The sequence below is a fragment of the Chiloscyllium plagiosum genome, unplaced genomic scaffold, assembly GCF_037043375.1.
Source record: "Chiloscyllium plagiosum isolate Xiang-an unplaced genomic scaffold, Cpla_swu_hap1 HiC_scaffold_30, whole genome shotgun sequence".
NCBI classification, from domain to species: domain Eukaryota; kingdom Metazoa; phylum Chordata; class Chondrichthyes; order Orectolobiformes; family Hemiscylliidae; genus Chiloscyllium; species Chiloscyllium plagiosum.
Genome location: NW_028270168.1, coordinates 29,548,859 through 29,565,570, shown reverse-complemented (window position 1 = coordinate 29,565,570; position 16,712 = coordinate 29,548,859).

Sequence of the window (16,712 nt, the reverse complement as noted above, 5' to 3'; positions counted from 1 at the left end):
GGACATTGGCATTTTTTATGTTGTTAAAGGTGTTTTATACATACACGTTGCAGAGCTGTTGCTGTAATACGATTTTGTACAATAGCATTAGTTACCCCAATCAACATCACATTTGGTTCACTCCTTGATTGATTTTGTTTATATTCCTTTTGCTTACCAATGTTCTTCCTGCAGTTTCTTTCTACACGTATGCTACCAGAGTTTTTATGGCACTTTCTATTTTGATTTCAGATTTTGAGAATCAGTATGAATTTTGCTTTTACTTTTCCCATCCTTCTCACTGAAAGACATTGGTCCAATGTCAGTGTATACTCCACTGGCTGGAACGATCCTGCAGTGCACTTCGCCTAAGTAACCGTTATTTAGGTTAGACCATGGAAATTGTTGCTCAACTATTTATCAAACAAAAAGCATTCTAATTGAACATAGGCCTTGTAAACGTGTGTGAATTGCTTGGCAAGTGAAGGGAGTGAGAACCCTGTTCACAACACTGTGGTGCCTTGTTTGACCCTGAAATTAGCTTCATTTCACATCATCAGTTCACAACCTTCACTTATAATGTCGTCACCATAGCATTTTCTTCTGTCAATAAAATCCTTATTTGTGCTGCTGTCAACATCAGATTCCAAGATGTCCCAGCCTGCCCTCCGTCACAAACTCCAAAACACAATTGCTTGAATCTGATCATACTGTAAAGTCTTATTTTCATCCTCACTGGCTTATTTATAAATTCTGCTTCTTTTATCGAATTTAATTCTTCATGCTCAGTTCCAAATCCCTCCTTGGTTTTCCTTTGCCCCACCCAACCTTAACAATCTTCTCTAAGCTCGGGTTCAGAAGAGTGAGCTGTGTGGTGGTGGGGGGCTTTGTGTGGCGTTAATTGAAGTGCATTAGATCCTGAATTGTCTTGATAAGGTGGATGTGGAAACAATATTTTAAAATATTTCAATATTTTCAAGCATGGTTTTAAAATTAAGAATAACCTTTCCAAGACAAAGACAGTGAGCACTTTTCTCTCTTAGAGGGTTGTGGACATATGAACACTCTGCCTCACAAGGTGGTGGAAGTTGGATATTAAATATTTTAAAGATTGAGGTACATAGTCATCCTATTCTGTCAGGGGTGGGGGGCTAGGGTTAATTACGGAAAGAAATGTTTTATGATGGGGGCGTGAGGGAGGAGGATGCTTTTAACTGAGGGTGATGGTGAGGGAGGGGGATGCTTTTACTTGGAGGGGTGGTGGGGAAGGGCGATGGTTATATGGGCAAGGTGTTGAGGGAGGAGGATGTTTTTAACTGGGGGTGAGGGAGGGGCATGCTTTTACTGGGAGGGTGGTAAGGGAGGGGGATGTTTTAACTGGGGGGTGGTGAGGGAGGGACATGTTTGTACTTGGGGTGGTGGTGAGGGACGGGATGTTTTTACTGGGGGGTGGTGGGGGAGGGAGATGTTTTTATTGGGGGTGGTTGGTGTGGGAGAGTAGTGTTTTTATTGGGGTTAGTTGGTGTGGAGCTTTGATTTCAAACCTCTGCTGTCCTGCGGTCATACTCACTCATGGGAAAGGCTTCGGGAGTAAACCCTGAGGACAAATCCGGAGCTGGAGTCCCTAGGCAGTCCGACGTTGTTTTCAACCTCTTTCTGGCAACTCCTGTGACAACACTCGTGTAAAGCTGTATCGGCCTTTGACCTTCCCTTGGACAACATCGATGGAGAGGGGTGACCTGCTGCATAGGTAAATGTAGGTCGTCCATACAAACCTACCCAGGTCTCCTCCCTGGAGAGGAAACCCCAGCGTTGCCTCACCGCAACGGCACAACACGGAAACCAACAGTCTACTGGTTGTAAGCCTGCGCTTGATTGGTGTAGAGCAAGGTGCCAGGGGTTGTTTTGGTGGAGGGAGAGGCCATGGTGCCTCACTGGACAGCTATTGCCTGTCTCAAGTTAGACAGCCTCCAGCCATTGAGGTGCTGTTCCACCACAGTCTGCCCGCTCCACTGGGTGCGTGGGGCTTAGGGATACAAGTAGCCCGACCTGCGGCCTGTAAACACTGCATCGACCACAACAAGAAGATAAAGAAAGAAGCCAGCACTCAGACAAGGATACTGGACTATACGGACCATGATCATTGATATATCAGATGATCTTCGGGAAATCAACAACACATGCAAGACGGCAGCGATTAACAATGAACTGCTGAGACTCCAAGTAGACATTGCATCGTTCCAAGAGACATGCCTGACAGAATTGGGAACCCTATGTGAGAGGGACTATACTTTCTTCTGGCAGGGGAAAGGCCCAGACGAGACCAGAGAGCATGCTGTCGGCTTTGCTGTGAAGAACTCGAACTCGCTGCTGAAGATAGCAGACCCGAGTGAGAACGGGACGGAGCATATTTTCTCACTCTGACTCCACACATCCGACAGGCCTGTCAACCTTTCCAGTGCCTATGTCCCAACCCTGTACTCTACATAAGACGCAAAGGATGTGTTCTATGACCAGCTCTTGATGATAATACAGGGGACCCCAAGTCAGGAACAGTTGCTGCTACTTGGTGACTTCAACACCAGAGTGGGCACCCGACCACAACGCCTGGCTGGGGCAGTATGGGATTGGCAGTATGAATGACAATAGACAACGAGTGCTCGAGCTCTGCACGCTCCACAAATTGTGTGTCACCAACACCGACTTCCAGACCAAAGCTCAGCCCAGTGTCTTGGCGACATGCCTGCTCCAAACATTGGTACCAGGTAGACCTGATAATCACCAGATGCTGTCACCTGAGGAACGTGCTCATGACTTACTCCTTTCAGAGTCACAACTGCGACACGGGTTACTCTCTGGCTTGCTGCAAGATCAGACTTTGGCCACAGAGCATGCACTACGCCAAACCTCCAGGCAAGCAGCGCATTGATACCAGTAAGACCCAACAGCCAGACAGAGTGGCAGATTTCATCAAGTCACTGGAAGATGCACTCCTTGTGGACCCACCAGAAGGAGATGTTCAGCAGAGATGGGACTCTCTCAGAGACACTATCCACAGCACTGCACTCAAGACCTTCTGGAAGAAACAGGGCAAGACTTGGGACTGGTTTGAAGCGAGCTCAAGTAAGCTCACAGCTGTCATTGAGGCAAAGCATGTTGCACTACTAAGCACAAACACCACCCCACTCAGGCAACATGCAAGCACTAAGGATAGCAAGAGGCAAGGCCCAGAAAACAGCCAGATGCAGCACAAATGATGACTGGCTACAACTATGCAAAAGCATTCTATCATCATTTGACACAGGTGAGACCATCAAGGACATTGCAAGCAGATGGAGAGATGAGTGGAGCATTACTCTGAACTCAACTCCAGAGAAAACAGCATCTCGGACAGTGTGCTCGACGCCGTGGAATGCCTGCCTGTCGTGGAGGAACTGGACGCATTGCTGACTGTCGAAGTGCTGAGTAAAGCAATCGACAGCTTGCCCAATGGGAAGGCACCAGGTTTGGATGGCATTCCACCAGAGACCATCAACTGCGCTGGAAAGAGGGAGCAGTACTGTAAGACATGAGAGACTCCAACATTGTCACCCTATATAAGAACAAACAGGACAGAAGCAACTGTAACAACTACAGGGGAATCACTTTACTGAGCATCGTTGGGAAGGTCTTCACTAACGTGGTCCTGAACAGACTGCAGAAAATCACCGACAAGGTATATCCCACATCTCAGTGCGGTTTCAGGTCAGAATGCACCACAATCAACATAATCTTCTCCCTTCAACAGCTACAAGAGAAATGCAGAGAACAAAGACAACCACTCTACGTTGCCTTCATTGACCTCACAAAGGCCTTCGACTGTGTGAGCAGAGAAGGCCTGTTGAAAATCCTCACTGGGATTGGTTGTCCCCCAAGACTCCTCAGGATAGCTTAGTCATTCCACACAGACAGGGTGGGCATCGTTCGGTTTGACTACTCTTCTTCAGAGTCCTTCAACATTCGCAGCGGTGTGAAGCAGGGTTGTGTGCTTGGCCCCCACCTTGTTCAGTATCTTCTTCGCAGTCATGCTGAAGCATGCCTTTGGAACATCGACTGATGGTGTCTATCGCCACACCAGATCGGATGGGAGGCTGTTCAGTCTGTCTAGGCTGAGGGCAAAAACCAAGGTTTGTAAAGTACTCATCAGGGAGATGTTGTTTGCAGATGATGCGACACTGGCGACACACTTGGAAGAGCAACTGCAACTCCTCATGGACAGCTTCTCAAGAGCCTGCTAGGACGTCAGCTTGACCATCAGCCTGAAGAAGACCAACGTGTTGGTTCAAGACAGTAAGCACCCCTCTGCCATTACCATCAACAACTACAAGCTGGAGGTAATCCACGAGTTTACAAACCTTGGCTCCACCATCACGGACAGTTTCTCCCTAGACTCTGAGATCAACAGACGGATTGGACGAGCAGCTTCAACATTTGTCAGTCTGACAAAGAGAGTTTGGGAGAACAGAAAGCTAACGATGCACACCAAGATTGCAGTCTACAGGGCCTGCATCCTCAGCACACTGCTTTATAGCAGCGAGATCTGGAGCCTCCACCCCAGACAAGAGTGGTGTCTCAACACCTTCCTCCTTCGTCGCCTGAGACACATCCTGGACATCAAGTGAACTGACCGAGTCACCAACAATGAGGTCCTGCTCATGCCCAGGTACTCTTCACCCTGCTCCAACATCGTTGTCTCCGCTGGCTGGGCCATGTACACCGCATGTCAAACAGGAGGATCCCGAAAGACCTGCTGTACGGGGAACTAGCCTCTGGCAAGATAGCACAAGGGCGGCCCCATCTTCATTTCGAAGATGTCTGCAAGACAGACATGAAGTCACTGAACATGAACATCAATAGGTGGGAGAACATTGCAAGTGATCACTCTCACTGGAGGCTGGAATTATGCAGAGGTTTAAAAAGAGGAGAAGAGAAGCTGAGGCTTGCTTCTGAAGGGCACCTGCCAATAGAACAGCATCAGGACAACACCAAAGGACAGCGCCTTCAAATGCAGTCACTGCAGCCGAGACTGCCACTCTCATGTGGGCTAACAGCCACAACACATTCTGCTCTCCCAACAAAGATTGAAGCGGCATGGTGGCACAGTGGTTAGCACTGCTGCCTCACAGCGCCAGAGACCCGGGTTCAATTCCCGCCTCAGGCAACTGTCTGTGTGGAGTTTGCACGTTCTCCCAGTGTCTGTGTGGGTTTTGTCCGGGTGCTCCGATTTCCTCCCAAAGTCCAAAGTTGTGCAGGTTAGGTGAATTGGCCACGCTAAATTGCCTGTAGTGTTAGATGGATTAGTCAGGGGTAAATATAGGGTTTCTTTTCGGAGGGTCAGTGTGGACTTGTTGGGCCGAAGGGCTGTTTTTTTAGATTAGATTACTTACAGCGTGGAAACAGGCCCTTCGGCCCAACAAGTCCACACCGACCCGCCGAAGCGCTAATCCACCCAGATCCATTCCCCTACATTTACCCCTGCACCTAACACTATGGGCAATTTAGCATGGGCAATTCACCTGACCTGCACATTTTTGGACTGTGGGAGGAAACCGGAGCACCCGGAGAAAACCCGGGCAGACACGGGGAGAATGTGCAAACTCCACACAGTCAGTTGCCTGAGGCGGGATTTGAACCCGGGTCTCTGGCGCTGAGAGGCAGCATTGCTAACCACTGTGCCACCGTGCCGCCCACACTGTAGACAATCTAATCTAAAAGACTTCCTAGGCACAGATCCATGGTCTTGCGAGACTAAATGGTACATAAATATCTGATAGGCAATAGAATCAAGGTTTATTGGGGTGGATGGCTGAAATAACTGCACAGAGGCCAATATCCCATCACCAACTCTCCCTTCATTTACACGTGGAGAGTCCTTGACACAGATCCACCTCCCTCAGAGCCAGATCTCAGAGTAAGCAGAACCTCTGACACTTCTGTTTTTTTCTTTCAAATCTTTATTCAGTTTCCACCACCAGGAAGCAAAGAAATACCTGAGTGGCCAGTGATAAGCAGTGCCCTTCACATCAAAGGGCAATGCTGCGTGATCAAACAGTGAAGGGGAGGGCAGGGATTAAATCAAAATAGAGTTGGAGGGGGAAATAATTCACTCCACTCCCCGCGGCGTCCACCTCTCCCTGAACAACTTCAGGGTGTTGGTGGACACCGCGTGCTCCTTCTCCAGAGACACACTTCTTTTTCTTTTGTTTTTTTTTTCTTTTTGCGGTGTCCACCTCTCCAATCTCCTGTTTATATATTTTTATTCTTTCGCTCTCTTTTTCCTTATTTAAGAATGTCTGACACTCCCCATTTTAAAAAAAAACTTTTATTTTTTTATTTTTTCCCCAGCACCCATGTTAGTGTGTGCAAGTGTGAGACACAGTGAAAGACACAAAGTGCATCAATCTTTATTCAGTTTCCACCACCAGGGAGATAGGAAAACACCCGGGTGGCCAGTGACAAACACTGCCCTTCACATCAAAGGGCAGTGCTGTGTGATCAAAACAGTGAAGGGGAGGGTAGGGACTAAATCAAAATAGAGTTGGAGGGAGAAATGATGCACTCCACTCCCTGCGGCGCCCACCTCTCCCTGAACAGCTCCAGGGTGTTGGTCGACACCGCATGCTCCTTCTCCAAGGACACCCGGGCTCTAACGTAACCGCGGAAGAGGGGCAGGCAGTTGGCCCTAACGACCCCCTCCACGGCCCGCTGCCTGGACCTGTTGGTGGCCAGTTTGGCCAGGCCCAGGAGCAGACCCATGAGGAAGTCTTCAGACCTGCCCTCCTTCCTCCGTACCGGGTGCCCAAAGATCAGGAGCATGGGACTGAAGTGCAGCCAAAAGCAGAGGAGGAGGTTTTTAAGAAAATCAAAAAGGGAGTGTAAATGCCCACACCCAATATACACGTGGTCCACGGACTCCACAGCGCCACAGAACAAGCAGTTGGGCTGGGAGTCCGTGAACCACCGCAATCTGCGGTTGCAGGGGACTGCTGCATGCAGCACCCTCCACCCCAGATCCCCGAGAGAAAGGGGGAAGACTCCTGCGTAGAGAGCCCTCCACTGGGGATCCCCACCGCCCGGTGCACACTTCTGTTTTTCTCTGTCAGCCAGGGCTCCCTGATTGGACCAGGTTAACAGCCCTAATCATGCAACTCATAGTCTATGAGGTCCACCTGGCTGACCTCATTACAATCATTATAATGGCAACATGAAATTCAAAATAGAAATAGATTTGATGAATGATTATGATTAGGATCACGGAGCCGAATGGTCTACTCTGTTCCTATTTGTATATCCATAACACAGATTATTATACATTTGTATGTTTCCTTTACTTCATCATTTGTGGCTCAACCTTCCACAAATTCGACAATGTTCTTTGGAGCTTCCATTTCCCACTTCTGGATCTCCATTTATTTAAGCTGTTCACAAAGTCTCACTCATTTCTTCCTTCCTCTGTAAAACATCTCTTGGATTTAAGTTGCCATTTTCTCCACAGCTCATAATTTGTTTTGATTCTTATGATTTTCTTATTGAGTTAAGCCATTCATACCAATATTCCACTGTTGCAATTCTGTCAATTCTGTTGTGGACTGTGGAACACCTATTCTGGTTAAATGATAATCAGTGAAACACACGGATAGCAGAGAGTTTGCTTTTTTGTTTTTTTTTAGTCATTCATGGGATGTGGGGATCACTGGCCAGCACATTTTGCCCATTTTGAATTGCCCAACGGGCACTTGAGGTGGCAAAAATTTAATCTTGATCATAAATTAAAATATATTCTCAGAAAGAAACAATCATTACGTACAAAATAAAATTATCTCCTCCATAACTTATGTAGAGGACTACAGAGAAAGAATAAGCTGAATCCCTTTCATAACTCTTTTGCCTGTAAGGCAAATGGCACTGGGCAGACCTTGCAGAATTATGGAATTGCTTCCTGGTCAACATGCAAGTTGGCCTTTGCTCCTTTGATAGTCCCTGGACCTTCCTAAAAACCCACCCGGTATTTAATTACAAGTTAGCAAAGCAAACCAGGGAGGCTTAATGTTTATGCAGATTTTGATGATCTCAGCTAAGACTTTTAGGAAAATTCCTCCCACTGGTTTGATGCTTCTAAGCCTGGCATGTTTACAGAAGAAAAAATAGTCATGTTTCAGCTTCTGATTCCTTTCCAGTAACCAACTCCAGAAAACAAATGTGGAAATCAGAAAACAGGATTAGGCTGCAATATCTGAAAGACCATCCAGTGAAATTGCAATGAGCCAAATTTGGATTCTGTGAAATCCTGGTTGATTCAAAGTTGTCAGCCACTCCAACCAACAGACAAGAAACACCAAAGATTGACCATGTTTTAAGCTGATGTTTTGCAGTGGGAACTCTTGATACGACCAATCCTGGGTGACGTTCCCACATTTCTTCCTGATCAAATTAAGTTATGTTTTAATTTAACTAGGCTTTCTTGGGTTCATTAGTTTATTAGTGAGTTTATTAGTTTCCAACCATGTGAAGAAATGATAATGCAACACACGTTCACACAGATTGCTTGTGATGAGTTGTTGGTTGACTGCTGTGGCCATTGCAGTGGATATTACCTGCAGTGTCGATTTTTATTTAGATTAGATTCTCTACAGTGTGAAAACAGGTACTTCGGCCCAACAGTCCATACCGACCCTCCTGAAGAGTACCCACCCAGGCCCATTTCTCTCTGACTAATGCAACTAACACTGTGGGAAATTTAGCATGGCCAATTCACCTGACCTGCACATCTCTGGACTGTGGGAGAAAACCGGAGCATCCGGAGGAAACCCACGCAGACACGGGGAGAATGTGCAAACTCCACACAGACAGTCCCTGAGGCTGGCATCGAGCCTGGGTCCCTGGCGCTATGAGGCAATTTTCAATACCTTTCACTAAATTAAGCCACTGTAAGATGTGATCAAAATGGATAAAGACATTTTTTCACATATTTATTGCATTACTGGCTTTTTCTTTTTTTAAAAAATGGAATTCTTTTATAAACAAAGTCGGGTTATGATGGGGCTTTCTCAGCTGTCTTGCAGCTCTGCTTAACATAGATTTGTGGGCGGACTCCCGGGCTTCAATTTGTTTGGATTTTACTGTATGGTTACCAGTGAGGTCTGGCACTCAGAGCTAGGTACCGTGACTGGTGTATTTGGGGATAATAATATACCTCCAAAATGTGATCTTGTTACCAGAGGCTGCTGGAACTGTAAGGCAGCCAATTCCAGAGGGAAATAAAAATCAGTATTTAAAGATTGGATACTAAGCAACCTAAAAGAACGATGATGATAAACGTTCTCGAGTGGTTGTTTTTAAAATTCTAATGACATTATTTTCAGCCCTTGACATTTTGTTTTGATCTTTGAGATAAATAAAACACTCAAGAGTTTTGCATCTCTGCGTGATATACAGACGTGAAATTTTCCAGACAGCAGTGATGTCATCTGAAATCTGGTGACAATGTTATGGGTTCATAGAACTGTCCTGGCAGTGAATGGAAATTATACACGATGAATCGATTGCTGGAATGATTGAAGTGGTCATTTTCAGCAAAGTGGAACATCTGGATGACAAAATCCAAATTTGCTGAATGGGATTCATACAAGAATGAGATCAACACAAGCAAATTTTTCAGATGTTCTTGCCTTGGTGTGGCTTTTCTGCTTATCATTGACAATTGATTTCAGTCAAACCGGCAAACAATTCTATGTTCAGAAAGATCACTTTGCTTTCAAATTACTTTTTAGAAAAAAAATTTCTTTGTGAGGCATTTTGTGGCAAGAGGAATATGGACTGACTATATAATATATTACAGCCAGGGAATTCCTAGAAGCATGGCACTCATCCACAAACTCCATCAACAAACACATCGACCTGGACCCAATATACCGGCCACTACAGCGGACAGCTGAAACTGACAACCGGAAGCGGCAGGGACAGGCCACTATAAATGCTGGAGGAAACACCACAGAAGCGCTTCACAGGAGGCTCCCAAGCACTGAGTATGTCACCTAGACAGGGGACGAAACGTTTGCAACAAAAACTTCCAGCTCGGCGAACAGAACCACAGCAATATATTACTTAATCAACGAGAATGTTGCCAAATGCACAAGTTCATGAATAGATACAAACTGCTTTCTGAAATCAGTTCAGTTTGTATACTAAACAAAAAAAAAAGTTATGGTGCCTTACACTTTGATCTTGCAGAATTTGATTTCTTTTTAGCAGAATTTTATTGACATCTCACTCTGGCTTTGTTTTACTAGCTCCTGTGAGAAATGAAAACGGATGATCATCAGAATAAATCTTGGGTTTACAGCAACCCTGGAGTCCCCAGTTCTAAGAAATGCTTCCAGTATTTCAAGGCTGGCTGAATAAAATGCAGGAGGGATTTGGAAATTGTTAACCTCGTCACCAAAAGAGACTTACTAATGGAAGTTTGAAAAGAAAGTCACTTGGATGTCCTGAATCTATATTTGACTTGCTGTACTCGTACTCCTGTCAAATCCAAATTAAGAACAAAATTCACACAGAAATGCATGAAACCTCCGATATATGGGGTATTCTTTAAAGGGTGACCACGTTTCAAACCTGATCTTTAACTCTTATTTTTGGTTGAAGCTTTTGTGATTAAAAACTCAAACACACAGTCAGGAATGTACCAAGGATAAAAAAAGAGGTAAATCAGGTGATAGTGAGTAACCGTTTGCTTCCAAAAAAAACCCTAAGTTGTTGAATGAGGAGCAAATCTTGCAAGAAGAAGTTTAGTGTTGAGAATCAGAACAGAAGAATGGCAGTATACCTTGTGCTCATTATGTGAAGATTATCAGTATGTGGCAACAGTCAACTCAGCTCATAATTCCACATGTTACATAAAGGGTAAATTCACATTAATCTGTTTTAACTATTGGCAAGCAATCTCAGTATGTAGCCTGTACTTCACAAATGTGACATTTCCTCTTTCTCACACCACTGACCTCTGAGTGACATTGCTAATTATGTGCAATTCATTTCCACTTCTGACCTGTGGCCTCATGTCTGTTAGGAACTGCCTCAAACGTGCTGAAGCATCACTAGGTAGTAGAGAAAAAAGATTTTCACTCCATAATGTCAGTGATATTTAAACAAAAATTGAAAGACAGTGGCTTGCAGTTCCATCCCTGATATTATTTACCCCAAAATTACACTGCTATGTATATCATTTCATTACCATTCACTCCAATGGAAGGAGCAGTAAAATCAACGTTTCGGGCAAAAGCCCTTCATCAGGAATAAAGCTCTATGCTATTTTCTCCCCACCCCCACCCCCACCCTCCTCTAGCTTATCTCTCCATGCTTAGGCTCTCTGCCTTTATTCCTGATGAAGGGCTTTTGCCCGAAACGTCGATTTTACTGCTCCTCGGATGCTGCCTGAACTGCTGTGCTCTTCCAGCACCACTAATCCAGAATCTGGTTTCCAGCATCTGCAGTCATTGTGTTTACCTTCATCAGGATTCCTGATCCCTGATGAAGGGCTTATGTCCGAAATGTCGTTTCTCCTGCTTCTTGGATACTGCCTGACCTGCTGTACTTTTCCAGCACCACACACTCGACTCTGATCTCCAGCATCTGCAGTCCTCACTTCCTCTTACTCCAAAGGAAGGGTAAACATTTCTGTTCATTTGCTTATGCTCGAATGGAATCAGTTTAACCAATGTGATGTGAGGAAACTTGGTTAGGACACAAACTCAGGAATATACACCATTTTTCACAATTAAGTTGAAGACAAGTGTCTAGTTAGAAAATGACGTGCTTTTTCCTAAGTTTGAGGAGCACAACATCTTCATAAAAAGTTTGATTTTCAGTTTTTTATCAATGTTTGAAATGTATCATTAGATCATAAAGGAAATCTATTTAGAAATGAAGCCATTTTGTTACAAATGAAAAAAATGTCCTGTTTTTTCACTTTATCATAGGCAGCAGCATTTGATAAGAAGTAAGAGAGACACAAAGGTGATTTTTTTTATGTTCAGTAAATCTTGCTATCTTTTCAGAGACCACTTCAATCTCAAAAAGTGACTATTTATTCTAACATTTATTGTAATTTGGCCTCAGCTAAAATATATCTGCATTTTGTGCTTTTCTGTGTCATGGAAATCCAAAAGTATTGTTATATTGTCATATGCAATCTTTATTTATAATTCTATTTGTCGACTCGAATCAACTCTATAACCACAGAGTTTCTATGTTATACATTAGGTCCTTGAGTTTCTGTCTGGTAACATTAATGTTTGTTATACTTTATGAATCTTGTATGTGGTATGTAAGTGGACCCATTAATTGCATGCACCAACTTTCTCATTTGTTTATATTTTTACTTCCTGTTGTCTTTTTGTGGGTTTCCCCCCTCAAATCACACATTGAATGCCAATTAAGTTGGCAGAAAATTAATTTTAAAATGCACTCAATTTCTGGAATGTGGGAATTGTTGGTAGGGATCTCATTTATTAGCCATCCCTAATTATCCTCAAGAAGGTGGTGGTGGAGGACTACCTTTATAACCGCTGCAGTCCATGTGATGAAGGTACTCCCACAGTGTTGTCAGCAAAAGAGATCTGGATTTAGATACAGCAACTACGTCACAGTCACTGGATTCTATCAGAACAGTTTTGCAGTTAAAGGTTTTCAAGCCAGCACAGGAATGACATTTTCTCTGATTTCCTAAACATACACAAGACAGGAAAAAGTAAGCTGGGTGTGTTTCACAGAAGGAGATATTGTCTAGTACTGTACCCTAGGGATGTGTGAATTGGGCTCCGGAGCAAGAGGATTAGATGGGGGTCACCGCTTTTGAAATGTGGCTATAATGGAAGATGTCCAGAATCAACTACATATTCAGCAAGGCAAATGAATGAGTTAGATCAATAGTGCAAGTTCAGGAATCAAAAGGGTCACCGAGTACATGTAGGGAAATCAAGATAGCCAAGTATGATCATTGGAAATGAAGACCCAACAGACTTGTCAGGATTTGCAGAAGAAAAGTGCAGATGTTGCAGGAGAAACCAAGGGTAAAAATAGAATAGGAAGAAGAAAATTCAGGTGTGAATGTCATTGAGACATGAACTGAAGTGGACTTGAAGATAGCTAGAAGTAGCGAGGCAATGCCAATGGGCCCACTGACACCTTGGTGAAAATGAAGGAAAAAGCCAATCAACAATGAAATAGGAACACTTCTCTGGGGGAGTTAGGATGAGGGGAAATTTGTGGATTTGAGGCTGCAGATTGCCACTGAAACATTGTTTGCAGCTACAAATGTTCCATGCTCACAGACCTTTTAATAACAAAACAGAAGTGCTGGAAAAGCTCAGCAGATGTGGCAGCATCTGTGGAGAGAGAAACAGTCGTTTTCTATCCAATATGAGTCCTGTTTTGACACATTCTATTAATTTGTGTTGCAAATCGGTTATAGAACTCAGAATATTAAAGTTGTCATTGGTACAGTTGAAAACAAAATAGAAAATATTGTTCATTTTACAAGGCATTCTCTCCCAATATTATCAACTCCCATGAAAATATAGGGGAGTGCCATGTTCGATAGTGGAATGTGCGTAATTTCCAAATGTTGCCGGAAATAATGCTTTGTTTGGAACATTCTTATCCTTTTCATGGAGCACCGATTATACATACAATTTAGTGCCTGGAAGATGTTCCAATCCTCCCTGTATTAGGTCCACAACTTCTGCTAGGTTTTGCATTCCTTCCAAATTTCTCGTAAAAAATTAAAACTGGATTCCCTTTTCAGATATTCCTGGGTGTCATGTCACAAGATTTTCCGTAATGCAAACATTGCAATAGCCTTTAATAACTGTGCTGTTCAGCTGTGTTTATTTAACTGTCGTTTGCATGGTTTATTATGAAAAGAAATACATTATATCCAAATAAAAATTATTATTGAAGTCAGAGGTATGAAAAAAAGGCTGTAATTTATTCTTATGGTCCAGCTTGTGCTCATAAATCCCTCCAGGTTCATTCATTCTTGTAGTTTGCCTTGTCGCTTTAATCCTTCAAAGAAGCTATTTTCCCCAAACAACCAGAATTCCAATATGAATGTTGTTTTATTACAAAATTACATCAGGAGTCTGCATGGGTTAAAATTGAATGAAGTAAGTTTGAAAATAAACGGAAACATTTTATTCTTGTTAATAAACCGTGTCATTTGGTTTTGTTCTTTTTAAGCTGCTTAAAAAAAGTGAGCTTTGTTATTTGCAAGTTCAGTAAGAATGTTAGCATTCAGAGCCATTAAAACAAAATCTTCTTTCAATTCCATAATAAGTTGTTATCCTCATTTTCCTGACTCTTCTGTCTCTCTAAGGTCCTCAATACTGTGAGGGATGGTATTAGCCGTTTCTGCCTCCAAGGCGTGGAGCTTTGGCTTGGCTGCTATCAGCAGGTCTGATGCAGACTGGAAGGCCTGAGGTAACTCATGCACAATCCTCCTGAGAAGGTTATCAAACCCAGCTTTTATGCCTCAGAGCAGCTTGTGCATGCTCTTTTGGGATCTCCCTTTGCCCAAACCACGGCTCAGACCAACCAGATTAACTCTCCTCGGTATCAACACCAAACATACTAACTCATCCCCTTCAGCAAATCAGTTTCTTTATTTCTCTTTGTGAATTTTAAAAATAAAAAGCAGGCCTTTCTTCCCCTCCCCACTATTAATTTTGTAGATAAGTAGAGCTGAGTTGGAGCAGGCTGCAGTTGACTGGGCACTGAGCCAGCCTTTATAGAGCACTTTGTTTTAAAAGAGAAACCAAACTTGTAGCTCAGTTGCAGTTATGTAGCAGAACAGATTTAATTCAGTTCTGTTCATCCCACTCCAAGTCTGGCCCCTTCAGTATTTGTTCAGTACGTGTTTCCTAAAAGAGATGCCAGTGATGCTGCTTTGACTGTTATACAATTGAAGTAGTGTAGAGTTGGTGGAGGCTAGGAACGGAGGAGGAAGGGCTGCTATGGAAAAAAGAATCAAATATATTTACACAAGGCAACATTTTCAATTCCTCTCCTGATTTGACTTTTTCCCTTCCCAGGCTAGTGACCAATGCATTAATGGCATCCTTCTGGATCTAGTGGGGCGGAAGGCACTTTGCCACTGATGACTTCAGGCTGGCAAACTGGCCCATACAGGAAAGCTTGAGTGCAGTTGGAAGAGGATCTGAATGACTTACCTGTTTGAAAGTTCCATCTTGGCAACATGTCATTAAAAGGATGTTTTTTTTTTACTATTTTGAATGGTCCTGATAAAGCAAATAACCAAAAATTATTTCCATTGGTCAATGAGTCAATACACAAGTGCAAACATTGGATAGAGCTAATCTCCAACATAATTAAAGGGAACTAAGAAAATGTTTCATTGCCCAGGAGGATGGTTTGAATTTGGAATTCTCTGCCACAAACTGTTGTTGAAACAGACCCCATTAAAAACTTTCAAAAAGGAAAATATCTAGTTGCTTGACAAGAGGGACATAAGGAGTGAGCTGGAGAATGGAATTAGATCGGATGGCTCTTAGAGAAATCACCAGTATAGCCTTAATGGGCTCTGTTTCTGCGCTATAGCATTCTAGGATTCCACCAGACCACAACAAATCAACATTGCTTTAATGTGATAATTTGAAACTGACTGCAGGAGGATTTTTGTAGTGCAGAGTTTACAAGTTGACAATTTAATACCACTTAGTAACTTTTCTTAATGTGTAACATGGCTACCGAAAATGATGATGAAAACATTTCTGATTTTAAACAAGACCCCAGCCTGCTCTTCTTCTTTTGAAAAATAAAGATGTATTTTCTCCTCTTTATCAAACATCCTGTTGCATGCAACAATCTCAGAAAATAACGCAGATTTCCTCCAAAGATTTTCTGTTCTGGCTGCCAGGGGCTCTGGCAGAGCAACAACTTAGGCGGAGGGAAAGAGAGCTCAGTACAGTAGTGGATAGACATTACTGGGAAGAGGGAGGACACAATGAACATACAAAAATTTGCACCTATAGAGAGGCTTCTGAGGATGCTTCACAAATGGCCACTCAAAGTACAGAGAATTACTACATTGGTAAATGCAGTAGCCATTTCCCATACAAACGAGAAGCTGCAAAGAATGCCATAAAGTACCATTTCAACTGTTCTCAGCAGTTAAGAGAAAGATGTTGGCCCAATCCCTACTCTACCTTGAAAATTGCTGTGAGGCCTTTAGGTTGCACATGAACAACCACATGAGGCCACAGAGCCATGTCTCCTCCATGGCTAATAATTTCTCAGGCAGCATTGTCGAAGACCATAGGCAGTTCAGAATTGAATGCTATGCTGCGAATTGTAACAGTGGAGAGATTAGCTCAATGGGCCAAGTGGCCTTTTTCATAGGCTGTTCGGATTTAACTGATAGCACAAGGATGCTTGAACACTGTTGCCAAATCAAAATGAAAACAAGTTGGTAGAGGATCAAGGATGAAATCAGAGGTGGGAACTGGCAGCTTGTGAAGTAAGACAGAAGGGGACTGCTAACAAATACGACCAGAATAGTGAGCAGACTGAAAAGCTTCAAATGAAAATTGAACAATTATATTATTTCATATTATCGCATTACTATAATTAATTGAGCTATTATGCAAAAATAACTTTAAATTTAATTGATATTTGAA